The 13606-nt window shown below is 40.5% G+C and overlaps 1 protein-coding gene across 1 annotated transcript in view; it reads left to right on the forward strand.

Annotated features, from left to right (window-relative positions):
* KIF26A (kinesin family member 26A) overlaps nt 1-13606 on the forward strand; it is a 64027-nt gene that overhangs the window by 21682 nt on the left and 28739 nt on the right. The gene's annotated exons all lie outside the window — the stretch shown is intronic.

A 13606-nucleotide genomic window follows, 5' to 3' on the forward strand; every position in this document is an offset into this window, starting at 1 on the left:
TCTAAATGATTTGAGATGTTGCTGGGCTTTGCTAGATTAAAACCATTTAAGATAATAAATCTGGAGAATCACAGTGGTGAATCGCACCCATTATCTTTCTGCTCTCATCATCCTCCTGCATGTTTGGGAAAGCTGTGTCAATTTAGGCATGATATAAAACATTGCACATGATATGCTTCTTGCAAGCAGATTTTCTTAACAAAATATACAATCTCTGAGTAATGTAATTGAACATCTGAAGAGTTAAAATAAGCGTAGTTGTCTTTTTATAGAGTCAGGATATTCCATCATATTTTAAAGCCTGCGAATTTGGATTAAAGAATCTAATTATTCACTAATGAGCAGTAATGGTACATATAAACTAAGGGTCACTATCCTATTACAGGCACCTGATGGTTCACTGATAAGCATTTGGTCATTAGATTGACCATAAAATATAGTCAATAATTGAGGTTACTCATAGAGCAGACACCTTATCAGCTTTAGGCATGGTGGGACAGCTTGTCAGTACTCTGTGTCCTGATTGTGCTGTGACTGAGCATATGATTAGGGTATTGAAGCAGTCTGTATCTAATGAAACTGCAGGAAAGGCATAGCAATATTAGCACAACCACTAAATGACTAATGTGTTTTTGTTCCAAGCCTTAGACACTTCAATTAGTTCCAATAAACTCTGATCCAGTGTAGTGGTAGGCAGAGAATTCAGATATTTTTTGTACAAGCTTTCATTACACTACTTAAATTTGTAACATTTAGGGGATGGATGAAATCTGTATGGCTTTAAATAAAAAATGGTGGAAATAATAAAGCCTGTCATTACTGGTTTTACTTAATTTTTTTTCAGTTTTATTTTTGCATCTTTTAAATTTAGAATACTGAGACAATGCCTCATGCCCGATTTAAAAGATGAAGCTGATAGCAGCAAATTAGATGTCTACATTTTGGTTTAAAGTCCATTCATGCAGTTCATGTAGGCATGTGCATATAGATCTAAACTTGGAATGTGTTCTTTAGCATTTTGTACCATATGGAACATTAGTCAAAGAGTCTCATCTTGAAAGCTTTTGTAGAGATATTGATTTTACTGTGCTTCAAACTGTTGCAAAGAAAATACCCTCAGAACCTATTATTTTATGATTTTTTTTCCTCGAGGATGCCTTAACTTTCATAAATTATTTAATATGGTGAAGGATGCAAAATGCCTTTTGTCTTCCTGAACTGCTGTTCAGGCTTCTCTGATGCGACCTTGGAAAGTAACCATAGAAACATGTTAAAAGCATCAACTGAAAATCAGTAGTTCAGTTTGACAGTGATGCAAATTCTTTGAAAGAAGATTATGATGTATTAGGAACACTTGAGGCATATATTACTGCTAACCTGTTAAACCTGATTATTCCATGACTATCAGTACTTTCAGAATTTAATGCAGGGGAGAAAAGCAAAAAAAAAAAAAAAGAAACACATTTTTTTTAATAAGTTGCCAGGTTTAAGATGTTTCTAGGTAAATCACTTCAGCCTGTCATTCTCTGTCCTGTTAAAAGCAAGAATTATATTTCTGCTAAGCTCATAATGTAATTCACAGTTCCCTGTATTTAATAACTGTAAACTTCTGCCCACTACCATGCTGGGGTGCACAGGTATCCTGGCTTTGTGCAGAGCTGGCACAAATTAAATCTCTGATAATATTAATAACTGGGTTATGAATAAGTAGTAGTTCATCAAAAGGTGAAGAAAATCTGTGATTCATTGGATCCTGAGTTAGAGATTTTTGTGCTGACCTGTGATAGTTAAGCTAGTGTGTGAGGCTGAAACAGAAATCTGTGCTATAGTTGCAGGTAAGCACAGCAAATTCTTGATGAATCGTGGGTCAAGAGAAGAAGCAGAGTAACTGTTAAAGCTTCCACAGTAAACACAACCCACAACCAAGAAATCCTGTGTTAATGTGATGTGGGAAAAATTAATTTGGACTAGTTAAGTTACCTCTGAAAGTGGGGTACCAGCCCTTCCTAATTAGGGCTGCTTTGCTGGCAGATACATTCCAACCCCATGGCTGTTTTGTCCCTGTTTCACAGTGCCATAGCAATATGATAGGAGCTGCAGGGCTCCTCAGGGATGTGATGGCTTGCTGGCATTAATGCAGCCCAGCAGCCCCTCAGTGCACCATCACTTCTTTGTTAAATGCCCCAAAAAGCCCCTCTTTCTCTTGCTGCCGTTTGGTCACTGCTCAGGAACGGTGGCTGGGAAATTTTCAGCTTGCGGGAGAGCTGTGGATGTGCAGATGAAGTGGAGGATCCAGCTGTTTCAGGGGCAGCCAGATACATAATTAATGTTTTCTCCTTAATGAGCCCTGGGTTTAGAGTAGAGGACTGGAACAGCCTGATCCTGCAGTGTGTTCCCCACTGGTGGGGTTGGAGAGGGGGTGCCCTCCTGTCCCTTTTCCTCTCTGCATGGAGCCAGGGAGAGCGAGACAGCCTCATGCAGGTGTGCAGGGGGAGCAGGTGTCACCAGGGGCTGGCCTTGTCTCACCACTGCCATTCTATGCTGCTGGAATGTGGCTGCTCCCTGTCCCCGGAGAGCCCCGCATGTATCACAGCATGGAGATGGGGCAGGGTGTGAGGCTTTGTGCAGTATCTTGTATCACTTAGGGCAGCTTAAGCTTTCCTAGTTGCTGTGGCAGCATAATACTGCCTATAATTAAGGACAAACAAAGAGTGTATGCTTTAGGTATATCCCATTTCACGTTAGCCCGTGAGGAGGATAAAATAGGAGATAAGCCTGAATTTATTAGGCTTTGTTCTTGGAAGCACAAATGACTCAGGACAGTGTGTTTAACAGCAGAACATCATTACTGGGTTCACTACTAATACAGCATCATGCATTTATACACTGCATTATTGGTGTGTGGCAAGGCAGGCTCCCTGCTAGGAACAGCTCATCTGTGATAGTGTGAGACTGGGTGGGCAGAGATGAGGCCCTGAGCTGTAGTTCAGCCAAGGGAGAGGTGAGGAAATTGGAGCAGCTGAGAGAAGAGGGAAAGTAGAGTTTGAAGATGAACAGTGCTGAGTTAGAACACTATGCAAAGCATGAAAAGGTCCCAGAGGCCAACAGGTCTGTGGTCAGGGTATGCCTGTTGATTTAGAGAGGTGAGGACTGAATGATCAGCCAAGGTGGAGAGCCCATGGTGAGGGTTTGACACTCTCAGAGGGAACTGGGTGGTGACCAGATGAAGCAGGACTGGGCATCTGTGAGTCACTGCCTTGGAAGATGAAGCTCCTGTATGGAGTGTTAGGGATCATGGTATGGGAGAGCAGTGTCAGAGAGATGCTTGGAAGGAGAAGCCTCTGTTGGATAACACAGGCTGTAGGACCTGAGTGGGAGCAGGTTGGACTGTGCAGGAGGTGGCAGAATAAAGAAACGAGGATGCCAACCAGATTGGCAAGAAAAATGAAGAGGCTGTGAAAAAAGGAGGGGAAATGGATCTAGTAATGTGGGGACGATGTGATGAGGTCAGAATTTTGGAGAGGATGTTCTAGGTCTTAACTCCAGCTTGAGAGCAGAAGTAGAATTGGGGTACAACAAAGCACTTCCAGTGTTTTCTGCTGACCAAATATCTTAAAGATATTTATAATCTGAGGCCACACCTGAGGAGGGCTGATTTTTGTCAGTCCTGAGTGCCTTCATGAATGATAATACAAGAGGTTTTGGAGCAGCAGAGGCTGCTCTTCTAGGAGGTGTGGTGACTTTTTGAGCTGCTGTAGGTGGTTCAGTGTAGACAGTGGTTGCAGCACTTGGATTAGCTGTATATACTGAGGCACTCTTGATGCCTATGAGGAAAAGAAAAGAATAATATAAAGCAGATGTGCCCACAAGTAAGGGAGAATCTATGCCTTCAGAGCTACCAAGGTTTGCATTTATTTATCGGGGTAAATAGTGATCAGTGGATTTCAAACTAGGAAAAGGTCTGAAGTCTTGACTGGAGTCATGCAGATATTTCTTCTTACTTTGTCCTCTCTTGGATCTTCTGCTCACCTGGACTTAATATTTTCTCCCTTTATTTTAGTTGTCTCTGTTTTTTTTTTTTTTTTGTTTTTTTTTTTCCCCTGTATGACCCTTTCTTTATTTTCTCCTTTCTCCCTAGCTGAATGCACTTGATTATTCTGTTTTCCTGAGTGTATGGAATCTCACTGCTGCCTAGCTACCAGAGTCTCTCTTTCCCCTTGGATTTTTCCTTTCTTTCTACCCTTCCTAGCTTGTCAAGAGGAGCACTTCTCCTGCCTCCCCCTCAGCCCAGCCCTCCCAGTCTGCCTGCTTTTTTGGTTCCTGGACTCCTGAACACCAGCGCTTGCTCTGACTCCGTTATTTGGGGCTCCTCAGCTTGGCAGCAGTGGCAGCTGCACTGGTGGTTGTTCTGCAGTGGGAACGGAGCATTCCATAGGTAAAATGATAATGGTGACTTTCCTGTGGGGATGTAATTTCACAGTTTGCACCTGTTTTGAAACTTCATTAGTGACTTCCAGGCTCTTCCAAGAACAAATTTAACTATTTTAATACCATTGTCAAGACAGATTTAGCAGGTGAAATACTTTTAAATCAGATTGGTAGTTAATTGAATATTTAGTTTTGGTGGCCAACTTGGAGTCACTCTAACATTCGGTTTATGGTGTGCAGGATGTGGTTTGCAGGGCAGATGGACTTTGAAGTGGCACTGTCTCTTTTCAGAGCTGAACTGCTGTGCTTGCTTGTGCTTGTCGCAAAACAAGACATCCCACATTATCATTTATGACAAAAAATAAAATGTCAAGCCAAAACAATGTACCAGCACTATAGCTGCAGTGCTTGATCAACTGCAGGATTACTCTGATGCTACTTTTAAATTCTCTATGAAATACTGAATTTTGGCTTTCTAAAGCTTCCTTCATCCTTCCTGCTGGAGTATGGAAGATGTTTCTTTTGGCAGGACATTTCAAAGAGCAGTGTCTCGCTCATCATTAGTGCTGCTATTAGGTTTGCTTTCTGCTTTGCTTGGCTTTTTGTGTCCTCAGTGTTGGAGCTCACTTATTAACAACCACTTGCCGTCTGGAGGAAAGGACTCAATGGATGTTAATCAGCATATAATAAATCTAATCTAAATGTTATTAGTGAAGCTTTCTGGACTTTAGGCAAGCTTCAGAATATCGTTTACTGATGTGTCTCAAGCAGGTCTTCAGGAGTTGCTCATTTTTACTGAAATTTAAAATTACCATCTTTGGGTCAGAAATAGTCAGATCTCTCCATCTGCAGTGATGGAAAAACATGCATCTCAAATTTTCCTTCTAAGTGCTATTTTGAAGGGTGATGCAGTTATCAGCCTGTTATACCTCTGAGAAGTATCACTTCAGAGCTGATGTCAGTTAAATAAATCATAGTAACCCTGGGTTTAGAAGCCCATGTGTCCCTCCTCTGTTTAAAAATACTCCTTGTGTAGGCATACCACTTCTGGACTTGGACGATTTCCACTGCATCATTTAGTGCTGTCATTGACCATTTAACTCACTAAGAGTAGGAATAAGTAAATGCCCCCCTGAGAAGTTATTTGCTTGGCAGTATAGGTGTCAAGCCTATGACTAAGCATCTGAAATAAAACCCAGCTGAAGTGGGAACGGATCCTGTGCGGATTTTCTAGATGTGCAATAAAATACGGAACTGAGGGAGCTGGAATTGATGAGAAAGGTATATCTGTGGGGATGGTGTTTTGGGTCAAAGGAAGGTAACGGGAAAATATAAACCACCTCAGAGCTTTTATTGTAAAGAAGGCATTATATTCACAGATGCTAACTTGTATTCGGACTGCTATATGCAGTTAGGAACATGGAAATACTGAATTCTCCCCTCTTTTGGTCCTTCTCTTTCCTGTCAGATATATTTCTTAATCTGGTGTTTCAGACAAACCCCTGTTAGTCATGTAATGTACTTTGTCTCTCCTCCTTAACACTTGAACATACATCTACCTCTTCCCTGGAGCAGCCTGAATGAGCAGAATTATTTTTGTACACCAGGAGCTGATACTACAAAGCAGAATTTTAAGGAATTTATTTTACTGTTACTTCAGTAGTGAAGGGGTAGTTAGCACCATTGTTTCAGTTGCATTACTTTGTTGTTTTAAAAATGTCTTTCTTACTTTCTCTTGACGGAATACAAATGAGACTAGAATTCTATTTTGCTCAACCTGACTGTTTCATGCATCTGTGTCTCCCTGGCAAATAAGTCCAACTGTTTTTTGCCTAAGGAGTGAGCTTAGATTGATGTGGTTCTGCCTGCTTAGCTCAGTTAGCTCATGAAACAGAGTGGGGAAATACAGCTACCTGAATGCCAGCAGTATTTTCAGTACATAGCTATCTGTGCAGTGTGCAGCCTGGGAACTGACATATTTCTGTATTAGGTGTTGACAGTCTTGCTTACTTAAAGATTAACCTACACGAGTTTTCAGCAGTTTGTCATATGGTACAGCTGTAAACAGCGAGTGTGGAAGTGCAGCAATATGTTCATCTGTTCCTGCTTTGTTTAACATCATTAGTGAGCAGAGCTGGAGATGGTATATGGCAGGCTGCTGTGACTAGATGTTATTCTGAGATATATATACAAAAAATAAGCTCCTGAACACTGGTTCTGGCTGCCGAAACAATGTTCTTTGGCCAGGAAAATGTCTTAAAAATGTCTACAAGCTGAAGAGAGCATGGAAGTGACAATTTTGCAGCAGCAACCTCATAAGCTGCTGGTTTGGGAGAGCAGGAAAGATGGTTGGAGTGCCATACTCAGTGCTCGTGAGGATCTGCCCTTTGGTGTTTCTTAAACCTGGGGAAAAGTTACAGAGAAGTGTGGTGAAAATTTTGTCTTGGATACCTGTATGCAAATTGCTTGAATACTTGAAGATGGGCTAGATTGGTTGCTTCTGTTAAATTAATAAACTGCTGAGTGGAGGGACCACCTCTTGGGTATCTACAGCATGAGGGAGCTCTTTTGATGTCAGGAGTATCTTGCAGGTTTGTTTTAGCTTCTCATCTTCTGGAGATTGTTTTGACTTTATCCCAAAGTGGCTTTGCTTGGCCTTTCTCTGTTCTGTGCCTGAATTCAGGTGAACCTTGATTATTGCTCACTGATGCACAAAGCCTTTTTATTCCATATTTTATGAAGTTGTGAATAGAGTTGGGGGCAAGCAACAAGGATGGGCAGAAATCAAGGGAACCTGACCTGTGAGGAGAGGTTGGAAGGACTGGGAGTTCTTAATTTGAAAAGAGAATACTGACCAGGGTGTAGTGGTGGTTTCAGATAGCAGCTGCTGCAGGCAAAGGAAATAAACTCCTCTGCATGTCTGTTGCTGAGGAGGGGAGAAAATAAGGAATGGGAGACATGAGATGTGAATTTGCTAAGAGTAAGAGTAGTTAAAAACTGTCTAGTGAAAAACTGAGACAATGATCCTAATATGTCAACACTGCTGATTTTTATTTCTGCCTTGCTGATTTTAATAAGAGATAGTAAGAGAAAATTACAAGGTCAAAGTGAGAGGCTGAAATTCAAGTCTGAATTGCAAGATTATGCTATGTGCATGAGGGAAGGCATGAACTTTGTCTCGAATTGGAGATACTTGCTCTCACAGTGTTGGTGAGGTAACATCCTTGAAATATTAAATGTGGTTTGACATTTTGGAATGTTTCAGAATAATGGGTTTCTATTGAGACTTTATTACCCTCACCCATTATAAAAATGCCATTGTTTGAGGCTGTGCATTGTGATCCAGATGAACTAATTATTTATTGAGGAAGGCAAAACACAGAAATAAGGAACATTAATTGTTTGTTCTTCCTGGCAGTGCTTCTCAGCAGCATTACTGGGACAGCTAAGAAAACAAAGTTTTGGTGCAGAACTTTTGTAATGTTATGAAATGGGGAAAGTGTTTATGTCCTCCAGAAGTTGTACATCTATCACAAGAACCTAGTGAGCTTGGGGGAGGAAGAGACCCTACCCTCAAAATTTATCATGTGCTTTATAAGTGGCTCCTTGGACTAAAGTTACTCTAAAAATACAAATGGTGCCTGTCCTTTCCAAACCTTCATGATGTACTTACACATTCCTGGTTTTCTCTTTAAAAATATGTTTTCTTAAAATCACATTTTGCTTTCCAAGGTGAATGCTGTTAGTGGGAACAGATGCCTTGCTGGTTTTTAATTTTACTTGGGGTTTTGGGTAGCAACTGATTTTTTTTTTTCATTGTGCTACCTTTCTAATTTTTGAACCACAAATCAAACAGCAATATCAATAATGAAAATAATAATGCCAACCAGGTTTATCCCATGAGTTGTGGAAGGCCTGGGACAGGGTGCTGGAGGATGTATTGTAGGACATCCGTCTATTTGTCCCTGTTTTGATGAGTGATTAAGGAAACAATAACTGGAACTGCAGATAGGATGACAGGCTGTGACTTTCCCACTGCTTCCTTTGGAACTGGTTGACAGCAGGAAAAGACTGGGATATTGGTTATGAGGGGGGATTTATGCCTTGTTGAGCTGAGAACTGGGAAAATTTGGGAAAGCTTTGCTTCAAAGTTGACTGGTTCTCAGTGTAAGCCTGCATTCATAATTTTCCAAACTTAGGAGATGGCTCAGAATCAATATAAAAATCACTTACTTGATGTCTGTCAAGGTCAAACCAAAAGTCTTGAGTAAGCATACTCGTGCAAAGTCCAAAGTTCAGGATATTTAAGGCTTGGACTGTACACTTGTTTGGCCTTGACCCTTTCAGTGAAGCCTTTCAGCATTCTCACAATATGAGTAATGATAGTGATCTCTGAAAGATAAGACTAGCTAATAACACTAAAACTGTTAATATTTAATGAGTCATGGTGAAATGGATGTGCAGAAATTTTCTTTTATTATTCTTGTCAGTGGAGCTTAATAATGGGAAGCAGGACTCCCAGTTCTGTCTTGTGGCAGTTTGTCCATAAATGTACTGTGTCCATTAAGTCCTCTGCCTTTATCTCAGCTGGTCCATTTATAGTATGTCCCAAAGTACATTTCATTTAATTTCTCTCTTGCTTCTGAAGGTTAATAAAATCCACAAAGTTTTAAGCAAAAATTTTGTAACTTTGTGTAGTTATGAAAGTTTCAAATCTAATTTTCTTTTCTTTTATTTTTTTTTTGTGGAGAAATTGCGTTCAGAAGGAGTCCTTTAGGGATTTAAATTGTGCTGTTTACTTTCACAGCTATAATGTGCAGAATCTGTGCAGGGAGTGTAAGCTAGAAGCAGCTTGCTGTACATCAGAATATCTGAAATGTCATGCTAACAATATAGGCAGAATTTAAAATTAAAAATGAGCAGGCTTTGTAGCTACTGTTGTTGCACAGTGTTGTTCCCTTGGTGCTGAGCATTATGTAATTGATCTGGCCATGGTTTTCCTCACTGGTCTCATCCATGCCTGGCAAAAAACCCAGTAATCTGTAAATCGTGTGGGGGAAGGAGCAGGTTAGAGACTGTCCCTTGTCATTTGATATTTGAGTGCCCCTGCATGTGCCATATATTAGTTTTATTTTCTACCGTGACGCCTAGCTATGAGGAAAGAATTCTCCAGAGCGTCTTAAAAGACATCTTCTATTAAAGAGGGAAAGAGTTAAGCAAAATGCAGACAGTAGATCTCACAGCTGGAGGTAAAAACAATATACATGGATGTCTCTCATGCTTTAATTGGAAGAGAAGTGTAAGAGTGTGGGGCCTAGTTTCCCTTGTAAGAGTGTTTTGTAGAAGAGTGGTTGTGAAGGCTGAATGGGAAAAGAGTAGATGGAAAGTGTAAAACTCTGTCAGAGCTATGAAAAATATTTGGCACGTGCCTGGAGAAACAATTGACTTAAATTTTGTGTAGAATTCCCTAAAGGTCATAATTTTCCCTGTGAGGAAACAGAAGTTAATATTGAACAAGGTCAGACAGCCCATTGTGGTGCTGAAGGTGTGTGTGAGGGCCTCCTGTGCAAGATTAAATTTGAGAAAAGTAAGCAGGTCAGGCAATGGACATGGCACCAAATTAGGCTCACTGCAGAAAGTGATCTGGCATGAGCTTGAATGCTGTCTTCCTGGTGCTGGGTGAAAAGGGCCCAGTTTAGGAGAGCTTTTCCAATCCTGTCTCCATGGAACAAATTCCCCCTGAGAAAAGGAATTCTGGAGAAAAGAAAAAGCTGAAAGCTTAACCAAAAACTTAAGTGTAAATTCAGAAACGTGTTGTTGGCTAAGGAGTGCAGAAACTGGACTCTGGAGCGTCTCAGGACTGGCTCCATGTAAATGCATCCTCTCATGAATTTTACTGAAGTAAAGAGGTTTTTGAAGTTTGATTTTGTTTGGTTTATTTGGGCCCATGTCCAGACCATCTTGGCCTATATTTTGGCCTAATGAGTAGGTGGCTGAGATGCCACCAAGTGTATTGCTTGTTCTGCAAGAAGCACATAGGGATTGATGAGTGTTTCTGTTGTGCTCTTTGCCTGGACCTGTCCAGGAGCTCAAGCAAAGCATGTGAAAGGGGCTGCCCAACTGGATTTTTGTTAGAAGAACTGACTGTGCTTTTTATAGCAGCTGAGGATGACAATTACTTGAATTCATATTCAGAGTCTACAGTTTGATAGTGATGTTTTGTTTTGGCTAAATTGCCCTATGCTTTCAATTAGATCCTTAACCTTTCCCTTTTAGGAAAAAAAACCCAGAACAACAAACAAAATCAAACCACGTTAGCTGTTTGATACTGCTTTTGCAAGTTGTCTGTGGTGTTCCAGCTCCAGAAATAACCTTGTTTTAATGTCAGACAAATCTATTCTTACATTCAAACACAGAGAGGTTGTAATTAAGCTTTGTGTACTGTTACCTGACAAGAGATGCTTTTTAAGTGTGAACCACACACATCATTATTAGTGCAGTTGGCCGGTTGCCCATCAAAGCACTGATTATTTTCTACAACAGCTACTCCAGTTCCTCTGCTTTCAGTTTCCTGTTATCTCACATGGACATCAACAGTCCCTTTGCCAAATTTCTTAGTAAAGTCATCGCCCTTCAGACTCACAGGAAGAGGATTTATCAGCACTACAGCAGTTAATTGCTTTAGGTAGCATATGCCACTGTCCTTTGAACAGTGGAGGTGCAGGAAGGTCACACACTGTCAAAGTGAACCAGTTTGAAAGCAGTTCTGTCTTGGTGCAGAAGTTAAGGCAGTTACTAACAGATTGAGAATCTTGGATCTGCTTATCAAAATGTCCCAAAAATGTGCTACTGAGGTATTTTGAGAAATACTACACTTCTAAAAAGTGGCATTTTCTGTTCATTTTTTCTATGCTTTGCTTAGCTTGGCCTTTTTGGGTGCAGTTACTCATTGAGTGTTAGTGCTTAGTTAGCTGCTTGAACACACAATTCCTGAGTAAATTTGTCCTTTGTATCTCATTCTCTTTCATGTATGTTTCCCAGAGGAGCCCCTTCAGCCGGATCTGTTGCAGGAGTAATTATTTCATCAGGATTTAATGTATATCTTGATTGCACTTTGAAGACATTCTCTTGAGGAGTTTTTATAATTTCAGCAAGGGATCATAGCATGTAAACAAGAAAATAAACATTATCTTTCATATTAATCAACAAGACGATTAAATAATAAGCAGGATTGTTAATTGGTACTTGGAGATAGATGCTAATGACTGTCTTGAGTTCCACAATGACAGTACCAACAGGTAGAGACTCTTTTCTGCACAGTAAAGCTGCATATAATTTAGGAGGCATTACAGTTTTAATGTGCAGCTGCAACCACAGTGAAGTTGTGCAACTGTGTTCCCAGTGTCCTATTTCAGTGTATGTTTTCATACTGAATGAAGTATTAGCAAGGGGGTTTGAGATTTAGGCAGTTAAACCCATTCTCATTACCACCAAACCCTTGAGGTTCTGTATAACCCCATGCTTGTGGTATTTTGCTTCGCTGTGGGATGCAGTTCCTGCTGGTTTCAGGATGCAGTAGGAGTCAAAAGCTGCTTCTTTCCTCAGAGGCAAAAGTCCAACTTGTTCCTCAAAGGACAGTGGCTTTGGGCTCCCTCTGAGTTTGGAACTAGAGCCTCATTTTTTTATCACACGTATCTTTGTCTTTTTCTAAATAGTGTAGTGTTTATAGAGGGAGAAGGAAGCGTGTAGGGGGTCTGCATCTCTAGAAGTTGAAGTAAAAAGGTTCAGGAGTTTAACACACAGGTTTTGGAATATAGAGAAAAGGACTGGGAATTTTTGAGTGTTGAGAGTCCTGCTGTTGTACTAACTAGCTGTCCAATTTTGACTCAAGTGTCCAGTTTTGACAATCAAAAACAGCCAGTACTTTTTACTGTTGCTCATTTGAAGCCAATAGTGCAGCTGGAAGAAACTGCAGCCTTTCTGCTCTTGGTGTTAATTTTTATTCCTAACCTGCAACAAATACAAGCAAAGGAACAGTTTCCCTCTCTGATCAGCTTACTAAGCCCGAGGCTGCCTGCCAATGATGACAAGATCTGTAGCAAGGTTGGGGTTCTAGATTTACCCTTAATTCATTCTGACAGCAAAACACTGCCTTGGTTCCTCCATAGTCTGTTGCTTATAAAACTTCACAGATGCTAGTGCCAGTTTGATCTCACTGAAAAGTACTTGGGGATCTTGGGCTGAAAGACATGATGAAAGTATAAAGTAGTCATTGTATAAAGATACTAATTTGTATGAAGTGACAAGCCCTTATATTACAAGCATGGACCAGAAGAGTGGTGTGTCCCCAGAAGACCTGCTGGCATCAGTAGTGTGGTCTGGGCAAGTCCCCAGGTGCTGGCAGTGGGACACCTTGTGCTTTTGCTGCCTTAACCGGCATTCAAAGCAATGCTAAAAGGTACCAATTTGGATGCTTTTATGATACTTACCTGTGGATGGACTGTCTACTGAGAGTCTCAGGTCAGCTCACATGTGTCTTTTTCAGGTGTTAAAGCTCTTGTTGACTTTGAGAGAACTGAGATTTCACCCTCATTGCCATGCCCAGTTGCCCAGCATGTGCTTGCTAACATACATATTTTGTTCTGCTTAAAATAATCACTCTGCAGGGTGAATTTTATTTTCCCATGTGGGTTTTGATGTAGGGAAGAATTTCTGTTTTGGTTTCTTGCTATATTGTTTGGTGCTGCTGATGGGGAATAGCAGAAAAAACAGATTATGTTCCATTTTTATTCACAAGGAAGAATGTTACAATTTTAATTGTATGTTCTAATTTTTCCTCCTTCATCTTTTATGTTTTGAAATTATACATTTAAAAAACAGGATCATTATCATTCAACACATTAAAGTGTGTCTTTTAAATAGCTTTCCATTTTTATGTGAAAGAAAGGAATTGGGGAGGAAAAACCAATCTGTCTTGAAGGAAATTTTCTGTTATCTAAGGATTTTCTGTGCAGCCAACAGGAGAGGATCTTGAGCTCAGCTGACTTGGAGTGCAATCCTCTGCCTTGAGTAACTTGTAGAGTACAAAGAACCACTTTCATAATGTTATCACCAGCAAAGTCCATCTGGTTCTGCCAGTGACAAGGGGATTATTTCTGCTTTTTATTATGTCAGTGAG

The sequence above is a fragment of the Parus major genome, chromosome 5 (genome assembly GCF_001522545.3).
Source record: "Parus major isolate Abel chromosome 5, Parus_major1.1, whole genome shotgun sequence".
NCBI classification, from domain to species: Eukaryota; Metazoa; Chordata; class Aves; order Passeriformes; family Paridae; genus Parus; species Parus major.